Source organism: Notolepis coatsorum (genome assembly GCF_963971535.1).
Source record: "Notolepis coatsorum genome assembly, chromosome: 17".
NCBI classification, from domain to species: Eukaryota; Metazoa; Chordata; class Actinopteri; order Aulopiformes; family Paralepididae; genus Notolepis; species Notolepis coatsorum.
In genome coordinates this window covers 109,547,145-109,572,088 of record NC_140181.1, presented here as the reverse complement: position 1 = coordinate 109,572,088, position 24,944 = coordinate 109,547,145, and positions in this window count along the sequence as shown.

The following is a 24,944-nucleotide window of genomic DNA, read 5'->3' as shown; positions in this document are numbered from 1 at the left end:
TCACCGCACGAAGCACTATATATTAACAGACTATTATTAGCTTAATAGACTACGTCCAACTCGACGATATAGTGCCAAATATGACTATTCAAATATTAATATACACGATGTCTCAATACCGATGGTAGGCCGAACTTGGCCTTACTCCCACACGTGGCATCGCGGGGAGGCTCTACGTCTGTGACTCCATTGGAGGGCAAGAAACTGGACTGAAAAGAAAGTCCTACTTTAGTAGCGCAGTATATATACGCACTATGAACAAATAGTCCCATTAGTGGTGCGGTAGCCAAATTCCTACGCGGAACTAGGACTTGTTCGTACATGTCGAGCGGTACGTTTTAACTGGGTCTGAGGGGTATGGCAGCCTGGCACCAAGGTCTCGACCAATAGTAGAATGGAGACTATTATGGGATGTTCAGTAGGCTAGAATGGATATTCAATGCATATTGTACAAGGAATATACAAGGGATATCAGGGAATATTAGAGAATATACAAATACAATTAAATATATATATACAAATAAATATATATATTCGGTTTAATCTGGCCCTTCACAACAGCCACCCCCTGAATAGGTCCCAGACCTAATCAGTTAAACGGAGACAGATTAATCGCGTTGTCTATTTACACATAAGGGTTTGCTGTAGGGGTCAGTCAACTTCACAAAGTCATAGGGTTGTAGGGTCATGGTCATCATCGATTGTGTCTGGGAGTCGAGGCAGTTCTATGAGCCTTGCCACGGGACGGGTGTAAGTGCGACCCTGGACGAGCACTTCAGCTGCTCGGACCTTGCCGTCGGCACCGGTGATCACTTTGCTTACGCGGCCGGCCGGCCACATAGCTCTGGGCAGTGATTGATCAATAATCATGACGACTGTTCCTTCTGTCAAATTGTCTCTCTCCTTTACCCACTTCTGGCGGGTCTGTAGAGACGGTAGGTAGTGCAGTAGGAAACTGTTCCAAAACTTGTCGGCTAATACTTGGCTGTACCTCCACATTCGTCGGCCGTTCGCTTCTTCAGGCCGGTACATTGTCTGGGGTAATGTGGGATCTAGCCGCCCCATCAGGAGTGTGTTGGGGGTAACTGGGTCGATATCCGCCACATCACTGGAGACATATCCGAGGGGCTTCGAGTTAAGTACTCCCTCAATCTCCGTGAGGACTGTCATTAGGACTTCTTCCGCCACAGTCTGGGCCCCAAGTACTGCGTACAGGGCTGTCTTTATGGAGCGCACTTCTCGTTCCCAAGTGCCACCGAAGTGGGGTGCGTTTGGGGGGTTGAATTGGAAATCAACCTGTGCTGGAGCGAGGTGGGTCTTAAGTTCTGGGCCCATAGCTTGGAAGCTCTCTCTCAGCTCTCTTTCGCCGCCTTTAAAGTTTGTCCCATGATCGGACAATAGGGTAGACGGTCTTCCTTTCCGTGATATGAATCTACGGAAGGCCATAAGGAATGAGTCTGTGCTCATGGTCGGGAGAAGCTCGATGTGTATCGCTCTGGTGGTCATGCATTTGAATACAATACCCCACCGCTTCTCGGTTCCTCTTCCTTTCTTTATGTGCAGCGGGCCAAAGCAGTCCATACCCGTTGAGTGGAATGGCTTGTCACCGATTCGGAGGCGACATGGAGGAAGGTCAGCCATCCTTGGTATGCTGGGCTGCGCGCGCCACTTGCGGCAGTCTAGACATGTTCGTTGGAAGCGTCGTACCGCCTCTCTTCCTTGTAGGATCCAGTAACGACGTCTGATTTCCGCGAAGACTCTTTCTGCTCCTGCGTGATGTACATCCTCATCGTATTTCTTTATAATCAGCTCTGTGACCTTGTGTCGGCTGTTCAATACGATCGGGTATTTAATGTCATCCGGTAGATTGGGGGCTCTGCGTAGGCGACCACCCACTCTGATGAGGGTGTGAGCGTCGCTCTCGGGGGCCAGGTGAATTAATCTGCTGTCGGATGGGACGGGCTTTCCTCCCTGTAGACAGGCCAATTCATCGGGGAACGAGTCTCTCTGGGCTCGCTGCAGTAGAAGCAATTCTGCTTCCTCGTAGTTAGCTGCTGACATATCAGCGGGGGACTTGCACTCCGGGTGGTACCGCAGGAATGTTCTTTGTTGTGCACTCTCTATGGACGTGCAATCGTTTATGTTAGGGTCGGTGGAGGCTACGGTGCTCAATCCACAGAACACAGACTTCTTAATTTCCACCTCCTCTGGACTTGCTTCCCTCGGGATAGGCATGGGCCACTGTCCTTCCGGGAGTCTTAGGAATGCGGGGCAGTCACTGTAGACATTGCGACGGGTGAGGTCATCCAGGGGCATCCCCCGGGTGATGACGTCAGCTGGGTTCTGTTTTGTATCAACGTAGCGCCACTCTGTTTCTCCGGTTAACTCTTCGGTTAAGTCTTGAATCTCGGTGACTCTGACTCCCACGAAGGCTTTGTACTTGCATGAGTCCGATTTGATCCAGGCGAGTACCGTCGTGGAATCTGACCACAGGATTGTTCTAGACACCGGTATGGTGAGCTCACGTTGGATGAGCGTGGCTAGGTGCGCTCCGGCTAGGGCTGCGCAGAGCTCTAGACGTGGGATAGATTGTTGCTTGCGTGGGGCTATTCTCGAGCGGGCGAGGACAAATGCTGTGTAGATCTCTCCCCCCTTCTCTTGGGCCCGCAAGTAGGCTACTGATCCGTATGCGACCTCTGAGGCGTCACTGAAGACGTGTAAGTCCATTTTACATGTCTCTGGCCTCACCGTGGGTGGGAAGTAGCTTCGGCGCATATTAACGCCTGGGAGTGAGTGGAGCTCCATCTCCCACTCTCTCCAGGTGGATGCAAGGTGTGCGGGAATGGGGTCGTCCCAGCCCTGGTCCTTGTCCCACAATGCTCGTACAATCATTTTTGCCCTGGTGGTGTACGGTAGAATACATCCTAGCGGGTCATATTGTCGGGCGAGTGTTGTGTACACACTCCGTCTGGTGGTCGGCGCCGCCGCCGGCCTTCCCTGCTCCGTAGTCAGGGGCTTGTGTCTGTAGTGAAGCGAATCTGTTTTGAATCGCCACACCAATCCCAGGGTCATCTCCTGGGCTTCTCCCGGGATTGTAGCCATCCAGGTCTCGCTGCTGGCTGCCTTGTCCTCGGAGGAGAGGCTGCGCAGTACTTGCGGATCGCTGCTGGCCCACTGCCTGAGATCAAAGCCGCCTTTGATCAATGAGGCGCGGAGTTTAATCAGGAGAGCCTCGGCTTCTTCCTGGGTTGAAAGGCTTTGTAGACAGTTGTCTACGTAGAAGCTGTTCTTTACGCTGTGTCGGACCTCTTCGTCCGCTGCTGGGTCCTCTGCTACATGTTTCTGTAGTGCAAATGTCGCACAGCAGGGGCTGCACGTCGTTCCGAAGGGGAGGACTTCCCATTGGTAGATGGCTGGGTGCTCATCTCCTGGCTTCTCTCTCCATAGGAACCGTAACAGGGGCTTGTCCGCCTCTACTAATCTCACCTGCAGGAACATTCCTTTAATGTCCCCGCTGATGGCCACCTTTTCCTGGCGGAAGCGGAGTAGAACGCCGAGTAGGGAGGGGCCGAGTGTGGGACCGGGCAGTAACTCTTTATTCAGATTTTGGGATCCGATCTGGTAGCTGCAGTTAAATACTATGCGGTCTTTACCGTTGTGATGGACCTTGTGGTGGGGCACGTACCACGATTCAGTGGTCTGGTCAGCCTCTTTAATGTCCATCTTTGTGACGTGTCCCGCTGTGATGAGCTTCTCAATCTCAGCGCGGTATACACTCTCTTGGGCGGGGTTCTTGGCTAAGCGCCGCTCCGTGTTCAGCAGGTACCGTTCTGTGGCGTCTGTCTTGGCGTGGAAAGTAGGCATTCCTTCTCGCCGCAGGAGTGGCGTGGCGTATCTCAACACGCCGTTGACCGGGACTCTCTTGGTCCCTGTCTCGAGGAGGTGAATGGCGTAAATGTCATCTTTAGAGCGAATGTCTTTCTTTCCATTCTTAAAGGGCATTTGTTCCAAGCTCCATAGCCGCTCTACGTGTTGCAGGAGTGCGGTTTCTCCCTCTGTGACTCGGGAGTGGAGACATCTAGTGGCTGTACTTCGGTTGAGAGATTTGGCGAGCGGGCCTTGGAGAGTCCATCCCAAACGGGTCTCGACTGCTGCAGGACAGCCTCGGGGTCCGGTATGAACCCGGTCTATCGGGACAATGAGGTCTGCATGGTCGGAGCCTATCAACAGGGTCGGCATAGCATTGTCTATGAGCGGGATCGGTAACTTGCGCAGATGTGCATATTTCTCCATCAGCTTGGCGACGGGGTATGTGTACCGCGACAGTCCTATTTCTTGGCTGGTGAAAGCGTCTGCAATCTGGTACCGTCGCTCAGGCTGGCCGCTTGCTGCGATAGAGAATGAGACATTCTCGCCCTTTATCGTCTTCAAATCTCGTCTTATTGTCCGAATTGTCATTTGGGTTTCGCTTCCCCGCAGCCCTAGCTGGGCCGCAGCGGAGGCGAGCAGCAGGGTCTTCTCTGACCCGTCATCGAGGACGGCGTAAGTGTCCAGGACTTTATTCTGGTAGCTTAGTGTCACACGCACTACTTTTAGGAGTACTCGGGCTCCACTGCTGCTGGCGGGATCGATGTACATGACGCTCGCTTTGCGGCTGGATGGTGCAGGTGAAGGGCGCCGTCTGTTACTGTCGTGAAGTATGTCCAGATGGGCTCCATCGCACTTGGTGCACCTTTTCTTTAAGCGGCATTCGGCTGCCATGTGTGAGCGCGCACAGCGAAAACAGCGCTTGTTGGACTTTATCCATTGACCTGCTTCCTCCGCGTTCAGCTTGGGGAAGGAGTCACATTGCGCTAGCCAGTGTTCTTTCTCACAGTAGGGGCACACTATCTTCCACTTCTCCGTTCTGGAGGGGGTACTGTGGCTCCTGCTGCTCGGTACTGACTCCGATTGGTGCATCACAGTCACCGATCTTCTTCCATCATTTAGTCGTATGGTTCCTTCTCTGGAGCCAGGGGTGCTCCGTCCGAATGTATCTAGCCGTAGGCTGCTGACTTCTCTCGCCAGGAAGTCTGCTAGATCGAGGAGGTTCGGTTCGGGGCCATTCGGGTCTCTGTGGTCCCTCTGCCGCCTAAAGCGCTCCTGACGAGCGGGCGGCAGCTTCTCCAGAATCCTTTCCACATTTGAGTTGGCGTAAAGTTCATACTTCCCCTTCTCTCTTTGCGCTCCCAACATCCCTACCAGGGACTGCACTCTGATGGACAGGTCGTCCAGTGCTCGATTGTCTATTGCTGGGGGTAAGCGGTAGATGTGTCGGATCTCCTGGATCACGTAATCCCATATGCGCCCATACCTCTGGTCCAATGCTACCAGCGCTGCTGTGTATGGGGTGGTGGAAGTCGCGTAGGCGAGCGCTATATTATGTGCGCGGGGTACCTTTAAGTGCTGCAGTAGGATGGCGTATTTGTGGCGTTCATCCAATACATCCACCAACATGGTCTCCAGACACATGCGGAGTTCTGTATACTGGGCCCGGTTCTCTTGGGTGAAGTCGGGTACCATAGGCGTGCCAATGTATGACGCTGACTGTGGATACATCGGCGAGCGTTGGGGGAGAGGCCTCCTAGGCGAGTCTCCTCCCGCTCCTTGGTATGGGCTGGTACCGGCAGTGTACCATGGCCCGCTTGTCCAGGTGCTGTTCCTCGGTGCGGGTCGTGCGTCGTGCTCACCCGTGTATAGAGTCGGGGGTCTGTAGCGCAGCTCCGCGGGAGTATAGCCTGGGCTGTACCGGACCTCCTGGTCCGGTAGAGTACTGTGCTGTCTTCGGGCGCGGTTCTCCTCCTCTTCCTCTTCGTCTTCAGTTAGGTCATCCAGTGCTTGTAGTCTCTGGTTTAGCCTCTCCACAGGATATGCTGCTCCTTCCCGGTTGCTAGGTCTCGCTTGGACCGGTGGGGGGAGGTGGTCTGTGGGGGGTATAGACCTCGTCTGTTGGTCAAGTTCAGGGTTGTTTACTCGGCTAGGGGATGCCGCCCTGGAGGTGTGTCTAGACGAGTTCCTGGAGCCTCTGGCGGAGGGAGAGGGTGTTGTACGTCGGATCAGCTGTTCTATTAGTTGCGCTTGCTGTCTGTCGCGCTCTGCGTCCCGTAGAGCACCAGCAGCTGCTCGCTGGCTGTCTGCTCGGTCTCGGGCCACATTCTCTTCCATCTGAATGAGTCTTATTTCCAGGCGTATGTGCTCTTCTTCGCTCCGTTGCTGTAGCTGCAATCGATCGCGTTCACCCTGGAGTCTATCGCGTTCAGTAGAGGCTTTCAGGCTGACGAGGAATGCCTGCTGTAGGGTCCTCTCTGCCTCGCTGGGAGAAGGCGGTTGTATAGGGGAGCCTTCCCTCGGGGTACTCCTTGCGGAGCCTTGGAGCTCTATCTCCACGGTGCTCTCCCCGTCTTCTTCCGTGCCGAGTTCTCTCTCGGTAGCGTTGTATTCCTCCCGGGACTCATCGGGGACTACTTCTTCAGTACTGGCGGGGTGTGAAGTCATGTCTGGTTCCCACTGGTCCCCACCGTGAACTTGGTCAGTTACATTAGAGCCCGTAGGGGCCTCTATGGTCGGGGTAGTCTGGGCGTTGGGGTTAGACATACTTTTACTTTCTAGTTTTACCGCGTTTACTGTTAGTAGAAGACTAGGTTGTTGACTGACAGCGTAAGCCTCTAAGTACTGAGGGAGCCGTCGTTCGCGCTGCGGGCGTTGGTTAGGAGGATCGTTTCCTGGAGTGTTCATCATAGGCCATTTCAATATTAATAACACTATATTAATATTACACTGATTACCCTCCGGCTCGAAGGACCAATTGTAACTGAGGGGTACAATTCCCTGACTGTATTACTAGATATGATACTTACTACCACTACCTTTGTACTTAATATTCGGCCACCCAGTACACGGCATAAATATATTATCATGAACACTCTCACGTAGATGAAACGGATCCAACACAAATGTACGAATTAGAAGCAGGTCTTTATTTCCTACACAGCGATGGTGTGTAGAATAAACACTTAATCACTTAATTACATTTATGAATTGAAATAGTATGCACTTTTATGGCAAGGAGTATTCGTCGGTATATCAATAGATAATGTCCAATCTCTGAAGGCGCAGGTGGTAAATATACGACCTGGAATAGTTAAGGAATAACAGCAATGATACTTTAATGATTATAGGCTGGATACACTAGAGGGGGTTAATCCGGTCGCTTGTAAGCCGACAGGAGTAGGAGGGGGGGGGGGGGGGTAGAATCCAGCTGCCTCGTCCGGCCAAGGGTATCCCAGGTGAACCCACTGTAGTGCCGTTCAATGCGCCGGCGATCCTTGGACCACAGATGAAAGCAGGTGGACTCTTTGTGGGCCGGCTCTCTCCGGTCCACGGGGGAGAGATGTGGAGAGACCTCGTCTTGCAGAGCGTCTCCTCACCTTGCGTCCTCTCCAGGGGGGGGGGTTCCAACACACGGTAGTGTCGGGGGTCTTTATCCATAGAATAATCAAAGTATCCAAAGCATAATCCGTGCCTGGGAAGGCGGGCTGTCGTCGGTAGAATAATCCGGTATACAGGTCCACTCGCTCGTCGGCTCTGGGGCTCCTCGGGTGCAGCTTCACATAGGGTCAACCACCCTGGGTAAGCAGCCAGTTCTCTGCCCGAAACGATGGGGTACTGACTACGGTAGTATTCTCACCGCACGAAGCACTATATATTAACAGACTATTATTAGCTTAATAGACTACGTCCAACTCGACGATATAGTGCCAAATATGACTATTCAAATATTAATATACACGATGTCTCAATACCGATGGTAGGCCGAACTTGGCCTTACTCCCACACGTGGCATCGCGGGGAGGCTCTACGTCTGTGACTCCATTGGAGGGCAAGAAACTGGACTGAAAAGAAAGTCCTACTTTAGTAGCGCAGTATATATACGCACTATGAACAAATAGTCCCATTAGTGGTGCGGTAGCCAAATTCCTACGCGGAACTAGGACTTGTTCGTACATGTCGAGCGGTACGTTTTAACTGGGTCTGAGGGGTATGGCAGCCTGGCACCAAGGTCTCGACCAATAGTAGAATGGAGACTATTATGGGATGTTCAGTAGGCTAGAATGGATATTCAATGCATATTGTACAAGGAATATACAAGGGATATCAGGGAATATTAGAGAATATACAAATACAATTAAATATATATATACAAATAAATATATATATTCGGTTTAATCTGGCCCTTCACAACAGTATCCTTCAAATTTAGTTGTTGATGTGATTTAAACGTGAATCTTCTCCGATGGCAGTTATTGAAAACTGGCCAACATTAATAAAATACTGAGATAAAACCCAACAGGCATGCAATATGACATTGTGGTTGTATCTGTCCTTGCAACAATATCATTGTTGTTCTTAGTTTGTGTTGTTCTGGGGAGTAATTAAGAGTACACAGACCACTAGTACAGACAATTCAGTCTGAAATTATATATTCAATGGAATGGACATTATATTAGCAATATAAATTACATGTCAATTAATCCATGTATTGTTTAGCCAAAGAGTAGCCTATTGATGATTTGTTATGTAATATATTTATCAGATCAAGATCATGAATTAAGATCACTTTTAGCCTGTTTCTTTCAACAGTCTTATAGTATCCAGCATATTGCCACCTATAACCTTTCAGTCTGCCCAGCACCAAGACAACTGTTGCAGCCTTGATGCTGCTTGTTAATCCTGTTGTGGTCTATGGCTGAAAGGCAAAGGAGGAAAGACTTGTTACCTTTATCTGTTGATTTGGTCACATCTGTCGGTCATAGTAGTTATATCTGTGCCCATAGATGTGAAAGAAGGTGTGAACTAACTAAGTTCTTTAGATCTATTGTGCTTATGTCGATCTGATAAACATATTACAAACAAATGATCAATAGGCTACTCTTGGGCTAAACAATACATCCGTATTATCAATCGTCATTCACTTATCAAAAAAGGGCAAGAAAAAGAAAACACTATCAAACAGCAGCTTTCTTTCACCGATGGTTTACTATGTATGTGTATCCCAGCAGCTCTCTTTCCTTTTTGACCGATCCTTTGACAATGAATGTCTTTACAGCTACATAGAGCTATCAGAGGTAGAAGAGAATTACATAGTTGCAGATGCTAGCAGTTAGTAGACTATGGAGATGGTAAAATACTACAAATGTAAAACATTTGAGCTGAGAGAGAATATGTTTTGCAATTTGGTTAAAAGTTTAGCAAAAGTTAGGTATGGTGTTAGGTATGGGCATAAGGTTTAAAAAAAAATCACAGCATATTTGGGGTAACCGCCTGGTGGCCTGTATGCATGAAATCCAATATGGCAGAGCGTCGGAAAGACATATCTCAGCTGCCTGTATACTTTCCGTAGCCGCATTTCTGGCAGACGCTCTCTGATTGGCCGACGTCAGTATCTACACTGGTTAAGCTTAGGCACTCTTCGAAGTTGGTTAAGGTTAGAGTTTGTCTTAGAGCGTGACGGCAAGTTCTTTCGACGGTTAAGCTTAGGCACTCTTTTGAAGTTGGTTAAGGATAGAGTTTGTCTTAGAGCATGGCGATAGAACGCCAGGTAGTTTGCAGGCTGTTTGACGTGGAAATGGGCAAAGACACAGCTCGTCACTCTATTGGGCGCACATGTCACATGACCAGAAACGTCTGCCAGAAATGCGGCTACGGAAAGTATAGACGCATCTCAGCTGCTTAGAACTAGATCCTTGTATAATATCACTTTTTCTATGTTTGTTGGTGCAAGGGTGCAATCAATTTCTGAAGTAATTATTATGTCTCAAGGTCGAATGTAATTTTCAAGGTAATGTTTAGCAAAAACTGACCATAACTATGGAACTAAGCCACATAAGATTAACTACTAAGGCATGGTGAATAATTATTTAATTCATTAATAAGTACATTGTGTTTCAAGAACATGTTCATGGTCAAGGTACATGGTCAAGGTAATTCCCTAAATCTACATGCAAAACCCCAGACATTTTAAACTTGGACAACTTGCCCAAACAAATACCAAATTGCAAAAGCCTTCACCGTCTTAACTTGGGGAGACTGGGCCAGTGAGTAAGTTGACCCGCCCCCTGTAGGCAACTGTACACTGGATGTGATGGAGAGAAGTACATGAGAAAAGCTGTAAGTATGTTTTACACTCAAAAGTGTTTTTGCTTGTCAAAAGTCGTCTTTTTATTTCATTTTTTAAACTAACATTTATAGATTTCACATCTGCTTTTAACACCATGCAGATACACTCTCATTCAGAGACTTATTGACTCAGGGGTAAATGGAGATATCATCCATCTGATCAGACTTCCTCTCTGACCGCCCTCACCGGGTCCGTGTTAATGGAAGTCTATCTGATGTCACTACGCTCAACACAGGAGCACCGCAGGGGACCATTTTATCTCCTTTACTTCTCTCCTTGTATACAAACAAGTTCCAAATTGACTGTGATAACTTTTGCTTGTTTAAATACGCTGACGATATGGCCTTGTTGCCTTACTGAAGAAGAGGGATACTATGAGAGAGGGTACAATGAGAGGGGTACATACAGGGACCATGAGTGGGTACATACAGGGACCATGAGAGGGTCCATACAGGGACCATGAGAGGGTCCATACAGGGACCATGAGAGGGTCCATACAGGGACCATGAGAGGGTCCATACAGGGACCATGAGAGGGTCCATACAGGGACCATGAGAGGGTCCATACAGGGACCATGAGTGGGTACATACAGGGACCATGAGTGGGTACATACAGGGACCATGAGAGGGTCCATACAGGGACCATGAGAGGGTCCATACAGGGACCATGAGAGGGTCCATACAGGGACCATGAGAGGGTCCATACAGGGACCATGAGAGGGTACATACAGGGACCATGAGAGGGTCCATACAGGGACCATGAGAGGGTCCATACAGGGACCATGAGAGGGTCCATACAGGGACCATGAGTGGGTACATACAGGGACCATGAGAGGGTCCATACAGGGACCATGAGAGGGTACATACAGGGACCATGAGTGGGTACATACAGGGACCATGAGAGGGTCCATACAGGGACCATGAGAGGGTCCATACAGGGACCATGAGAGGGTCCATACAGGGACCATGAGAGGGTACATACAGGGACCACGAGAGGGTACATACAGGGACCATGAGAGGGTCCATACAGGGACCATGAGAGGGTCCATACAGGGACCATGAGAGGGTACATACAGGGACCATGAGAGGGTACATACAGGGACCATGAGAGGGTCCATACAGGGACCATGAGAGGGTACATACAGGGACCATGAGAGGGTCCATACAGGGACCATGAGAGGGTCCATACAGGGACCATGAGAGGGTCCATACAGGGACCATGAGTGGGTACATACAGGGACCATGAGAGGGTACATACAGGGACCATGAGAGGGTCCATACAGGGACCATGAGAGGGTCCATACAGGGACCATGAGAGGGTCCATACAGGGACCATGAGTGGGTACATACAGGGACCATGAGAGGGTCCATACAGGGACCATGAGAGGGTCCATACAGGGACCATGAGTGGGTACATACAGGGACCATGAGAGGGTACATACATACATACATCCGCTATTATTTGCGTTAGCGATCGAGCCCCTAGCTATCACCTTTCACACTGACCGCCGTGTTCAAGATAGGGCTGGGCGATAAAACGATAACGATAACTATCGCGATAAATTATTTCCTCGAAATAAACATGAAACGTGGTCGCTAGTTTCGATATATCGATTTTCCAAGCTTGGATATGAGCACACGCACTAACAACCAATCAGTGAAGGAGATGGCCGACAGCGGAAGGAGACGTAGAGAGGTATGACTCAAGTAGTAAACAAGGCTGGCTAGGATAATTAGCTTGCACGGCGCTATTTTATAGTTTACGTGCCGAGTGGGTGTGTGGCGTGAATTCTGAGGCCACGGTTATAGTAGTGTGGGGTATATGGTGGACGTCGTTGCAATGTATTGGGGCGGAACAGAGTATTTTAGGGTCATATTTAGTACATTGTCATGGGATACACCGCTTGCTCCTGCTAACTGCTAACGTGCGCCGGACTGATGACGACATCAACTCAAGACATTCGCAGCAGCAAAACAAGTCTATTAATAGCCCATCCATCGGCGCCGGGCATAAGAAGTTAATTAAACTTGACAGACATTATATCGCCGATAATTATCGATATCGAGTTATATGAAAACGTTTTTGGCCATATCGCCCAGCCCTAGTTCAAGGCATCATCAGAGATGGACAGGAACAAAGAATCTCGTTATATACGGACAACGTACTGCTGTATATCTCAGATCCAGAGGCCTCACTTCCACATGGCCTTCACATACTGCACGAGTTTGGTGTCTTTTCTGGTTATACATTTTATTTAAAAAAAGAGTGAACTTTTCCCCATAAACTCATTGGCTAGAAATCTCCCCTCTATAATCCCCTTTAAGCTTTCCCCAAGCTGCTTCCGTTACCTTGGCATAATGATAACACGTAAACACTCACGTAATCTCATAGCCTCCAACTTCACCCCTCTACTGGAGCGCACTAAGGCCTAAAAAAATAATGGTTTGTTTCCGGTTGCCGACCGACCCTGCCGATTTAGGTGCGACCCAATATATTTTATGAGTAAAACATTTTTTTTATGCCTAAGCAGGATTTTACCAGATGGTCGTCACTTCCCTTATCACTTGTTGGCAGAGTGAATACAGTGAAAATTAACACATTACCGAGATTACTGTATTCATTTCAAAGTATTCCAACCTTTATTCCAGTCATAAACGTCCAGTCCGAATAAATAAAACTGCTTTCCAGAAGCCTAAATCGCAGGGAGGCTTTGCACGACCAAATTTCCTGGCGTACAAACATTCACAGCATTCTTTATTGGAGTCATTCCCATTACGGACTCTTGTCAGTGGGTGCTGGCATGGGTGGACATGGAAAGGGCATCTTGTGCTCGAACCTCCTTGCAGTCCTTACTTTGCTCTCCACTCCCAATCACAACCTCCCAGTACACCAACCACCCCTTGGTACAACATTCCCTCCAGATCTGGACCAGTTCAGAAAACACTTTGGTTTTCACACCATGTTACCGTCTTCACCTGTCCACAAAAACGTCCTTTTCCGAGTCTATGGTATAGCAACTGGTCTCCGAATGGCATTTCGAGCATTTACGACTTGTACCAAGACAGTTCATTTATGCCCTTCACACAAATTGTCCCTAAAGTTTAATTTACTCAGTTCCTCGATATGCCTCCAAAAACTGAAGATTTACCATATCTTGGAAGTGAAGGCTGCAACCAAAGGCTCAATATCTAAACTATATAATATCATATTCTTATCCCTACCTTCTTCGGTATTGGCCATTAGACAGAACTGGGAGACCGATCTAAATTATCAATTTACAGACAAAGAATGGGAAAAGGCTCTTTCCCGAATACACTCATCCTCTATATGTGCCCGCCATTCTTTGATACAGTTCAAGCTCCTCCACCGTGTGTATTGGTCAAAGACCAGACTTGCTAAGATAAACCCTGGCATGGATCCCACATGCGACCGGTGCCACCAAGCCCCAGGCTCGCTCAACCATATGTTTTGGCATTGTCCAGCACTGGCCCCATTCTGGACTTCCATTTTTAAATCGTACTCAGATATCTTTGCTGAGAATGTCGACCCATGTCCTCTCATTGCATTATTTGGCCTGACACCGGAGAACGTCGCTATATCTACTGGGCAATCTAATGCCATGGCCTTCGCCTCGCTTATTGCCAGACGCCTCATTCTACTGAATTGGAAGGCAGCCACTCCCCTTCACATTTGCATTGGATGAGGGATGTTATGTCTCTCATACATATTGAGAAAATTAAATTCACAACACAAGGCCACACAGATACTTTTTACAAAACATGGCAGCCCTTCCTACTTCATTTCAACACCCATATGACTTAAGTCCCTCCTCCTTCCAACCCCCTGACCCCATGACCCCCCTCCTTCCTCCACCTACCTTTCTGGTATTGCTGGACCATACATGGCTGGGAGACGGCACTGTGGTGGTCTTACTACCGCTGAGGGGGTTAAATTCACTTTCTATTTTTAATTTTATAATTATCTGGAAAACATACTATGAGAATAGAGAGTACTACTTATATATTTATTTAAATTTGTATTATCATTAAACTTTTTTTTGCATGCGTGTATAATGTATATGTATACATTACATTACACCTAATAAACTAACCTACACTGTAGCACTCAACACTTTGATGAACATTGTTACTCAGCTGATAGAGTTGTACCCTTCCTGATGACTTGTCGTACAGAACTTATAAGTTGCTTTGGATAAAAGCGTCAGCTAAATGACTAAATGTAAATGTAATTATGTCATTTGATATCTAAATACTTTGCTATCTTCATTTCATTGTAAAATCAAAGTGAAGTATACAGAAGAACATTGACAACTTAGATAATGAACGTTACCTAGCTAGCTATGTGATTGTGCAAATAAATGTTTTTTGCGCCAAAACACAGCTCTCTCACTGTCTCACTGTCTCACTGTCTCACACACACACACACACACACACACACACACACACACACACACACACACACACACACACACACACACACACACACACACACACACACACACACACACACACACACACACACACACACACACACACACACACACACACACACACACACACACACACACACACACACACACACACACACACACACACACACACACACACACACACACACACACACACACACACACACACACACACACACACACACCACACACACCACACACACCACACACACACACACACACACACACACACACACACACACACACACCACACACACCACACACACACACACACACACACACCACACACACCACACACACACACCACACACACACACACACCTTGTACTAACATTATATTTTCTTGGTGAAATAAACAGAGCTAAGATAGCTAACTTTAGCTAAGCTAGCAACAATTAATTAGTTAGCTAGCCGGCTAATTAACTAATCACGACTTATGTACTTACTGATTCGATACTCTCTTTCGGGTCCCGAAGACTTGGAACAGCACATGTCTCGCCCGTTTTGCTCCATGTTCTTTCTTTCTTGTTTGATATTAGCATCTTTAAACCTGACTGAGGTTCCCCACTCTCCTTCCAATCACCACTGTCATCAGTCTCACAACAGTCTGAAGAGAGAAGCTGGCCATCTCTAGTTGGTTCTAAATCACCAGCTGGATCTAGGTTACAGGCTGGTTCTAATAGTCCACAGTCCTCTCCAGCAGGTTCTGTTTTCATGTGTTCGGTTGAGGTGCTGGGTAAAGAATATGCTTCTCTGTTTATCTCCCTCTGGGTTTGAAGAGGCTGGAAGGACAGAGCGTTCTCTTGACCATCTTCACATTTCACTGGGTCTACTGTGATCTCAGAGCCACCAGCTTCTTCCAGCCCTTGATGTAGTTCCTCTTTAATCTGTAGGAGCTCTGGGTGTAAGGTCATCTTGGAGCCATCAGCCTCCTCTAGATCTTGAAATGTTTCCTCCTGTTCCTCTTTGATCTGTAGGGACTCTGGGTCCTGGGTTTGGTTAAACCAGGAGGACTGAGGTTTCTCTTCATCATCTTCACTCTTCACAGAGACAGGATTAAATGTGAACTTGATGATATCAGCCTCCTGCAGACCTTGGAGCTGCTCTCCCTCCTGACTGCTCCAGAGTTCCTCCTGTTCCTCTTTCATCTGTAGGGGCTCTGGCTCCTCCTGGTCCAGACTGGGGCTCCTCTCCTGCTGCTCAGGGGGAACCTCCTCTTCACAGACAGAGAGCTGTGGGGGGTCTGCAGAGAGAAATAAATAAACATAAAGATGCAGTAGATAACTTTTCACCATTAACCTTTTAAGCCTGAGCAGTCCGGTATCAGTAAGAGTCATAAATCCATCGCTACAGAATGTATGTATTAATGTTGCGTTTTCTTTCAAATGTAGCCAATAGTAAATACCATAACCCTGTCAAAACAGCAGTCAAAGTGTATATTGACAATACTATGTTTGTTTACCAATGATTTTAAGTGTTATTAGTGAAATATGAGTTCATAGAAATCTCAGCGCATTGAGTCGGAAAAAGGCGCTTATTGATGCAAGGATTTGGCGCAACCTAACTTGAGTGTAGTCTTTTGAGAGAAGAGACCTGGGGCTTTCAAATAATAATAAAAAACTACACTTCCCAGCTCATGCCAGCCCCTGTCAATCATCTGACTTCTAGCGTTTTTCTCTTTATTTTCAGGATCATATCTCACGGGTGGAACAAACCTGAACGTTATTACCATAAAATAGAACGCAGTTAGTTTCTCTACCCTTCTGTGAACGTCAAGCAAAAACGGCATTGCAATCTGATGAAAAATGGTGGAGCAATTTACATTATAAAAAAGTAACTGTACTGACAGTAGATTTCATTCAGTTTTTGCTGCCCTGTCAGGGGCGCCTGGTGGTACTAAATCCAGATTGAACTCTGATTTGAGCTCAGTGGCAATTTTTCCACGTCTGGTCAATGTTAGCATGGTGTTATTCAAAAAAAGTCAAAGATGAATAAAAAATAAAATAAATTTGATATTCTCCTTTGGTTCATTACAATTTACTCAAGCAGACACAATATTTCGGACACTGGGAATTAGGGCTGACCTTCGAAGCTTTTTTTGGCAATCAAAGCTTCGGGGCCGAGCTTCGATTTTAATTCGAAGCTTCGAGAGAGAGAAAAAAAAATAAAAAATTATCTCATGTTGTGGGACTTGTACAGCACTTTCGTAAACGTTGTTGTTTTTAAATGTGCTCTATAAATAAAGTGGGTTGGATTAATTAATTAAGTAGCCCCTTTCGTGACTGTGACGCATCCAACAAGGTTTCACTCGGCTGTGTGATTTAATTCAAGGTGGATCGCTGTTATGGCTATGTGTCTAATACGACCGTCGCTTATCAATGACTTGTTTGCAGTCAACATTGTCGAAACGGATTTTTTTTTTTTTTTTTTTTTTTTTTTTTTTTTAATAATCGGTTCATTTCCGTTTTATACCATTTTGAAAAACGCTATTTTTTTTTAAGTTTCAGACAAAAATAAAGATTCCACACGAATCGCCCTTTACTGGAATACACAAAACACGTCGTAATTTTTTGGCCTATTTATGAATCGTTTTCAAAAAAACGCTAGATTATCGATAGTATATGTGTACTTATGCACGCTATAGAAGCGGGCTGAAAAATTGATTATCTTATTTCCTGATCGCACACACACACACATACGGGACACGTTGATATATCTGTGAAAATAGCTCTGATTATCCCAAGACTGGTAAAATAGATTCCTTACCTCAGATCAGATGTTCTCCAAAAAGATTATTCCAATTCCTGATCGCCATTCCAAATATCGATCGCGTTTATTGATCCAACGCTGCGTACTGGAAACACTTATTCTCCACTGTTCTGATGGTGGGCAATGACTGGGATCGTCTCCGGTTACATGCCTGACAAGTAAAATGTGGAATCCGGACTCTTTTTTTCCCATGCGTTTCATTCAATCCAATCCAATGGGGTGCAATACCATCCGGAGAGACGATAGGGGCGGTATTTTCCCAATGGAGCTCAGAGAGAGTTCCAGTGGTAACGTGAGGCTAGATTGATGAAATATGAATGGGAATCGCTAATAAAAAAAATAACGATTAAACGACGAGATTTCTCGTCGTTGGCACTCAACGGTTGGCATGAACTAACGAGAATTCTCGTTGTTGGCACTGAAAGTGTTAAGAGTCTCGTAGAGGTGAAGGAGACTGCAGGTTGACTGAAAAGGGAAATGAATTACAGGAAACAAAAACGACAAGGCTACTACTTTGTTTTGACAACATTTATGATTGCTGGAAAGCTCTAACGAAAGTGGCTCAAATATCGGTCATAAAACAAGATCCCAGTGATGTTATACAAGAACATGTCAGCACTATTCATAAGGAGTTATCTGAACTGATGAATACAGAAGAATGGACAGCCCAGCTCATGACATGCGTCGTAAGCTGGATAACTGCATATCGGTCACCAAGATTGTTCTAATCTACAGAATATTGAGTCGCAAATTCAAGCAACCTTAGAGGAGCTCATATGGCCTGACGCTGTTCTGTGTTAAGGAACCTTAGAGGAGCTCATATGGCCTGAGGCTGCTCTGTGTTAAGGAACCTTAGAGGAGCTCATATGACCTGATGCTGCTCTGTGTTAAGGAACCTTAGAGGAGCTCATATGGCCTGAGGCTGCTCTGTGTTAAGGAACCTTAGAGGAGCTCATATGGCCTGAGGCTGCTCTGTGTTAAGGAACCTTAGAGGAGCTCATATGGCCTGAGGCTGCTCTGTGTTAAGGAACCTTAGAGGAGCTCATATGACCTGATGCTGTTCTGTGTTAAGGAACCTTAGAGGAGCTCATATGGTCTGAGGCTGCTCTGTGTTAAGGAACCTTAGAGGAGCTCATATGGTCTGAGGCTGCTCTGTGTTAAGGAACCTTAGAGGAGCTCATATGGCCTGAGGCTGCTCTGTGTTAAGGAACCTTAGAGGAGCTCATATGACCTGACGCTGTTCTGTGTTAAGGAACCTTAGAGGAGCTCATATGACCTGACGGCTGATGCTGCTCTGTGTTAAGGAACCTTAGAGGAGCTCATATGGCCTGAGGCTGCTCTGTGTTAAGGAACCTTAGAGGAGCTCATATGGCCTGATGCTGCTCTGTGTTAAGGAACCTTAGAGGAGCTCATATGACCTGACGCCTGTGTTTTCATCTTCAAATAAATGGTAAATGGCTGCATTTATATAACAGCTTTTATCCAAAGTAGTTTACAATTTGTTCCTCACATTTGACCCATTCACTCACACATTCACACACAGATGGCGGAGGCAACCATGCAAGGGAGCAATTAGTGTCTTGCTCAAGGACACATCGACAGGCTGCCCGGGAGGAGCGGGAATTGAACCGGGAACCTCCGGATTACCAGACGACTGCTCTACCTCATGAGCCACTGTCGCCCCAATTTCCAGTGCTAGACCTCCAGGCTCCAAGCGCTCTAAGTCTACTTATTTTCACTCTAATGTATCCTCAGTCAAAAGACAAGAAGCTGCTGCAGTGCAGAGTACGTGGCTATGCAAGCTGTATTGAAGATAATGGAGCAAGATCACCAACAAGAACAACTGCAAAGACTTGAAACTGAACATAAGCAGATAGTAGCAGAACAAGAAGCAGCTGCATTAACTCACCGTCTTAAAGGAGAAAAATAAGAAACTGAACAAAGGATAAAAAAAGGAGATACAAGAGGCTGCTCTCTTAAAAGGAACGGCTAGAAGAAAGTACTGCAAGGAAAAAGTCTGTAGACGACTTAAAAAGAGAATTTGAACGTTTTGGAAGAGCTAAAAAAGCTAAATTCAGCCAAAGCAAGGCTTAAGGTCTATGATGAAAATTAGTTCTATGAAGACCAAGAATTTATAAGGCAGAACCTTGAAGTGCCTACGTTTAATCAGGTGAACACTGTGTCAGCAGACACAATCACCAAGAGAAGTGACTCAAAGAAGCTTCAAGAAGACCAGGGAGAACTGGTGAAGATGTCGAACAAGGCTATATAGAATAGAATAGAATAGAATAGAATAGAATAGAATAGAATAGAAATACTTTAATCATCCCGAGGGAAATTTGGCACTACAAATCGCTCACAGTAAACATTTAGGTAGACAAAACAATTAGTCACGAACAAGAATAAAAAAAGAAGCCTAAGAATAAAGAATAAAATAAGCCTAAAATGAGCCGCACGCGGCGGGCAATTTTTGCCAGGCGACCGACTTTTTAAGCGAGGCGACCAACAGAATTGTATCGCTTCCATTGTTATGAACAGGACAACCCACACGGCAGCAGATTTTCGAGTGACGATCGCGCAGCAACTTCTATCGCCTGGCTAAATATTGCCTCAATCCTATTTTTTTTGAAGACAATGAGGAAATAACATGACTTCTACTGGTGTATCATTTGTAATATAAATTAATTTATCAATACATTCATTGATCAATAACCTATGTATTATTACCATGCTACTTATGTTAATTATTAATTAACAGGAACCATTTAAATAAATAACGTTAGTTGGAGATGGGATGTGTGTGCTAATTTAAGGCAGTCAATGAGTTGTGCTCTCTCTCTCTATCTCTCTCTCTCTATAGACTGGTCTATCTCTCTCTCGATAGACCGACAGCCGATCGCATCGCCAGGCGAAGTCGCTCGCCCGCCGTCTGCTTTGAGAATAAAATAATAAAATACGGTCCGGGACTTACATTTCCTATGTTATGTACCGGTATATACATTCTAATATAAAATATACAGAAAAGTGTACAGTAAGTGTAATATTGAACAATGTTGTTTTAAAAGTAAAAGTCCAGGAAGATGGTAACTGTCACCCTGTGCTCAGTGATGCAGTGAGGAACAGTGATGCGTTGTAAAGTCTGATGGCTGTCGGAATGAAGGACTTCCTGTGCCGTTCAGTGCTACATCTTGGGAGTCTTAGTCTAGCACTGAACGTGCTCCTTCTGTCAGCCAAGTCTGTGTATAGTAGTGATGTGACGATTCATCGATTTGCATCGGTGCGCCGGCATACACGTTCACGATGCGCGTGCACCGGTGGAATACGTGCGCACCGGCTAGAACTCAGGTTGAACTCGCGATGCATCTTGTTGTAGCGTCTTTGCGTCGGTCAAAACCGATGCATTAATATAATTTCCTCTCATCCACTTCTGTCAGCAGTGCACTGTGACTGCACACAGCTGATACTATACTACTAATACAGAAGGCGAGAGCCGCGTCACAGTTAACAACAACAAACAGTGGAAGTCGAGGACATGAATAGAATTGGGCTTCCTCTGGCTAACGCTAGTTAGCCGTTCAGCTAACGCTAAACTAAACTACAGTGTCTAACTAACTAACTAACTAACTAACTAACGCAACACCAGTTCCATTAGTGAGGAGGGGGGGGGGGGGGTATATTGAAGACGCTTGACAACAGGTTCAAAGATAACTTCACATTTATTGGCTATTGGTTTCTTTATATCGCTTCATGCAGCAGGCTATCCAGGCTGGCTCCGTGTGTGTTCTGTTGACATCCGATCCTAGCCTAGTGTGTGACATCATCAACTACGCGACTCAGACGGGCTCTCTCTCTCTCTCTCTCTCTCTCTCTCTGTTCAATGATTTAACGTGGCCAAACATTACAATATAAATACTAATTGGATAGTTGATGATAAACATTTAATTTCATTATCTGAAATATTATAAAATCATTTAAGTCTGCTATAAGCCATTATCCCTTTGTGTATGATTATTATTGTCTCACAGTAGTACATTGTGTGTGTGTTTTTAGCTAAATTGGATAGAAAACACAGTACTATGCAAAAGTCTTCTTAGGCACCCAAGAGTTTTTATATAAATTGTCTTACAGTAGATTATTTTATTTTTAATAATAATATAAGCTGCATATAAGGAATACAACCAAATCATCTGTCATACCATAAAATTGTATCATTATTTTGCATCGTGTTGAATCGCATCGTATCGCCCCGAATCGCATTATGTTGAATCAAATCGTATCGAATCGTATCGTATCTCAACAGGGGGTGAATCGTATCGCATCGCCCGGTGCTTCAAATGTATCGTTAATGTATCGTATCGTTGGCACCGTATCGAGATGCGCATCGCATCGGCCTCGTGATGGAGATGCACATCCCTAGTGTATAGTGGGTGGGAGGGGTTGTCCCTGATGGCATGGAGCTTAGCAAGGCTCCTCCTCTCCGCCACCACCGCTAGAGAGTCCAGCTCCATCCCTACCACGTTACTGGCCTTCCTGACCAGCTTATCCAGCCTGTTTGTGTCCCCCGCTCTCAGCCTGTTTGTGTCCCCCGCTCTCAGTCTGCTGCCCCAGCAGGTCACAGCGTAGAAGAAGGCGCCCGCCACCACTGACTCATAAAACATCCTCAACATCCTTGTACAGAATGTTGAAGGATCTCAGCCTGAGGTATTTGTAGTCCTCAACCATGTCCACATCGACCCCCCTGATGGAAACAGGGGTCACAGCACAGGTGTACTCCTCCTCCTCCCCAGATCCCCAGCCAGCAAACAGGTACCCATTCCAGAGCCTACAATCTTTAGTGGGGATCCACTCAAGTTTAATCATTGAAGTGGTCCTTCCAGACACTAATTGAGAGGAAAAAATATCCCAACCACAGAAAGATTGTTCTTCCTTCAGAAATATGTTGGAGGAGCAGCTAAAGAAACCTTGGAAGGTAATGTTCTGATGGCTGATTTCTCACAATGCAAGTCTAAGGGTGGGATCCACAAAGAATGGATTGCACGGTGGGAATTGCACCCTTAAAACTGTGCAGTTTGCGTGCGGTATCTGCACCTGACAGCGCTGAGAGAGGCAGAGAGAGAGAGCTCGGAGGATGTTCACTTGTTTAAACAAACTGTATAAACGCCATAATACTGTTGATTAAAGTTGGGACTATGCCCCTTTCAGAGTGGAGCATGGTGCGGTTTGCTGTTGGTGTGAACGCAATCAAACTTTATATAGTACCTAATCTAGGAAGCGTAGGGTTTTTGGAAGTGAATGTGCATGAGAGAGCGAGTGTGTGAGAGAGAGAGTGTGTGTGTGTGTGTGTGTGTGTGTGTGTGCAGGATTTTCCCCGAAAATTATCTGTCCAATAGAATGAACGACTTGGCGACTGCATGTCCTTTGTTTACAAATGAGGTTAGCTCAAAAAAGGGCAGTGTGAACGCAAACCAAAATCAAACAATGTATCATTCTCACATTTGGTCCACCAGAAAGTCCAGACTATCCGTGGACTGTGCACTTAGTTACCACCTCGTCTGTGAAGACGGTAGGTGCGTAGCATTAACTGCTGGGTGCAAAGCTTTGTGGATTGAGAGCATTTTTGGACAAGGCTCATTTGCATAGAAAGGGGACACACACACAGAAAGGGAGAATGGCTTATCCAGTTCATATATCAACTTATATCAACTATCCAGTTAGTTTTTATAGTGTAAAGTTTGGTTACTTGAAGGAGAGAGAGAGAGACTGAGACTTGTTATGCGCGACGCTAGTCAGTCTCGGAATTGTCTCGGAATGGATTTGGTCGCTTTTTTTCTGTGTCTCCGTAGACCGTGCCGTGCCATCATTTTAAAGTCATAGTGAAGATTGATTTATATGAAAACCGATGTATGTATAATTGAGCTAGCTTGCCAAAGGTTACTGTGATCAAAGCAAACTTTAATAAAAAAAATAAAATTTAAAATTTAAATAAAAACTCACGCCCAATCACATTCTCATGATGAAGTCAAGTATAATATCTCCCCCTCCAGGTGAATTTGTGAATCAGGATCTATACCTTTGCAAAAGATGGCGCCAGGTACAGTTTTTGGCAAATTAATCTTGGACAAGGTGGAAGAAGGAGTACCTCCTGAATCTTCAGCACCGACAAAAATGGCAAAAGGACAAGAGAAACTCAAAGATGAATGACATTGTCATCCTTCAAGAGGATAATTCCCCCCGAAGTCGATGGAGATTGGCAAGAGTAACAGAGGTGTATCCTGCACCGATGGAAGAGTCTGAAAGGTGAAGCGGTTAATCAGCAACTCAACCCTAGACAATCAAGGGAAACGTAGTGCTAAGCCAGTCTATCTGGACAGGCCTCTACAAAAGACTGTTCTACTACTCCAAGCAGGTCAAGCAGCCTATTATCGCTTTTTAGTTTTCATACATATTCAGTTATTCGTGTGAGATTGAATTCAAAGTGTATTTGTGTGAAATTGAAATTGTGAGGTGAAATCGCAATAATTGTGACTTGGGAGTTTAACACATCAAGTGCCGTTCAGCAGGGGGCACTGTGGGCAGTCAGTGCCAGTGATCTGTTCAATTGGGGATAATGCCGTGTTTGCAGTGCTAAAACTATATTAAATATTATAGCTATGGATCTAATAACGTTGTCGATTGTCAGTGAGTTTCTTCCGGTCAACATGCAAAGAAACAGATTTTCATCCGTACATTTCCGTTTTATACCGTGGTGAATATAGTTTATAGAGTATAGTTTGAGTGATTCTGAGTAATCCCAGGAAAATACATGAAAACAGCATTTTAGTGGAATTCACTAAACACGTTGCCACTCCTCGCTTGGATCAACAATCAATCTGAAATCAACGCTAGATTATCGGTATCATCTTTCATCATGCATGCATGAAAGGGGGTTTGGAGCGGGGCGTCCCTCCGTGCTGTGATACTACCAATGGGACACACCACACACATACCACACAGACACGCTTCGATCGTGGGGAAAAAATATCGGATCAACGCAAGATTGGTAACATATAGGGGTGGACGGTATAAACGGTATACGGTATAAACGGTATGAATTTGCGCTACGGTATGGATTTTGACTATACCTTGTGAGTGGTAGACTAGTCACTAGAGCAGCTAAGTCACAGCAGTAGCAATGACGTTAACGTTACTTGACGATTCACTCTGCGTTTGCAGGGGTCGTTGCATAGTGTTTAATTGTACTGAGTTTTTCTCCACTTGTTCACGGACCTTGCCATATAGTTTTGGCATTTAAATTTGGCTAAGGAGGCTGATAGGAGACTTGCTTTAGCACAGCAATGGGCTAACGTTAGCCGCTAAGCTAACGTTCTAACGTAACTCTGCGGCACCAGTTCCATTCCAGGAAAGGGGGGGGGGTATATTGACGAGGCTTGAAAACAGAGGTTCAAAGATAACTTCACATTTATTTGGCTA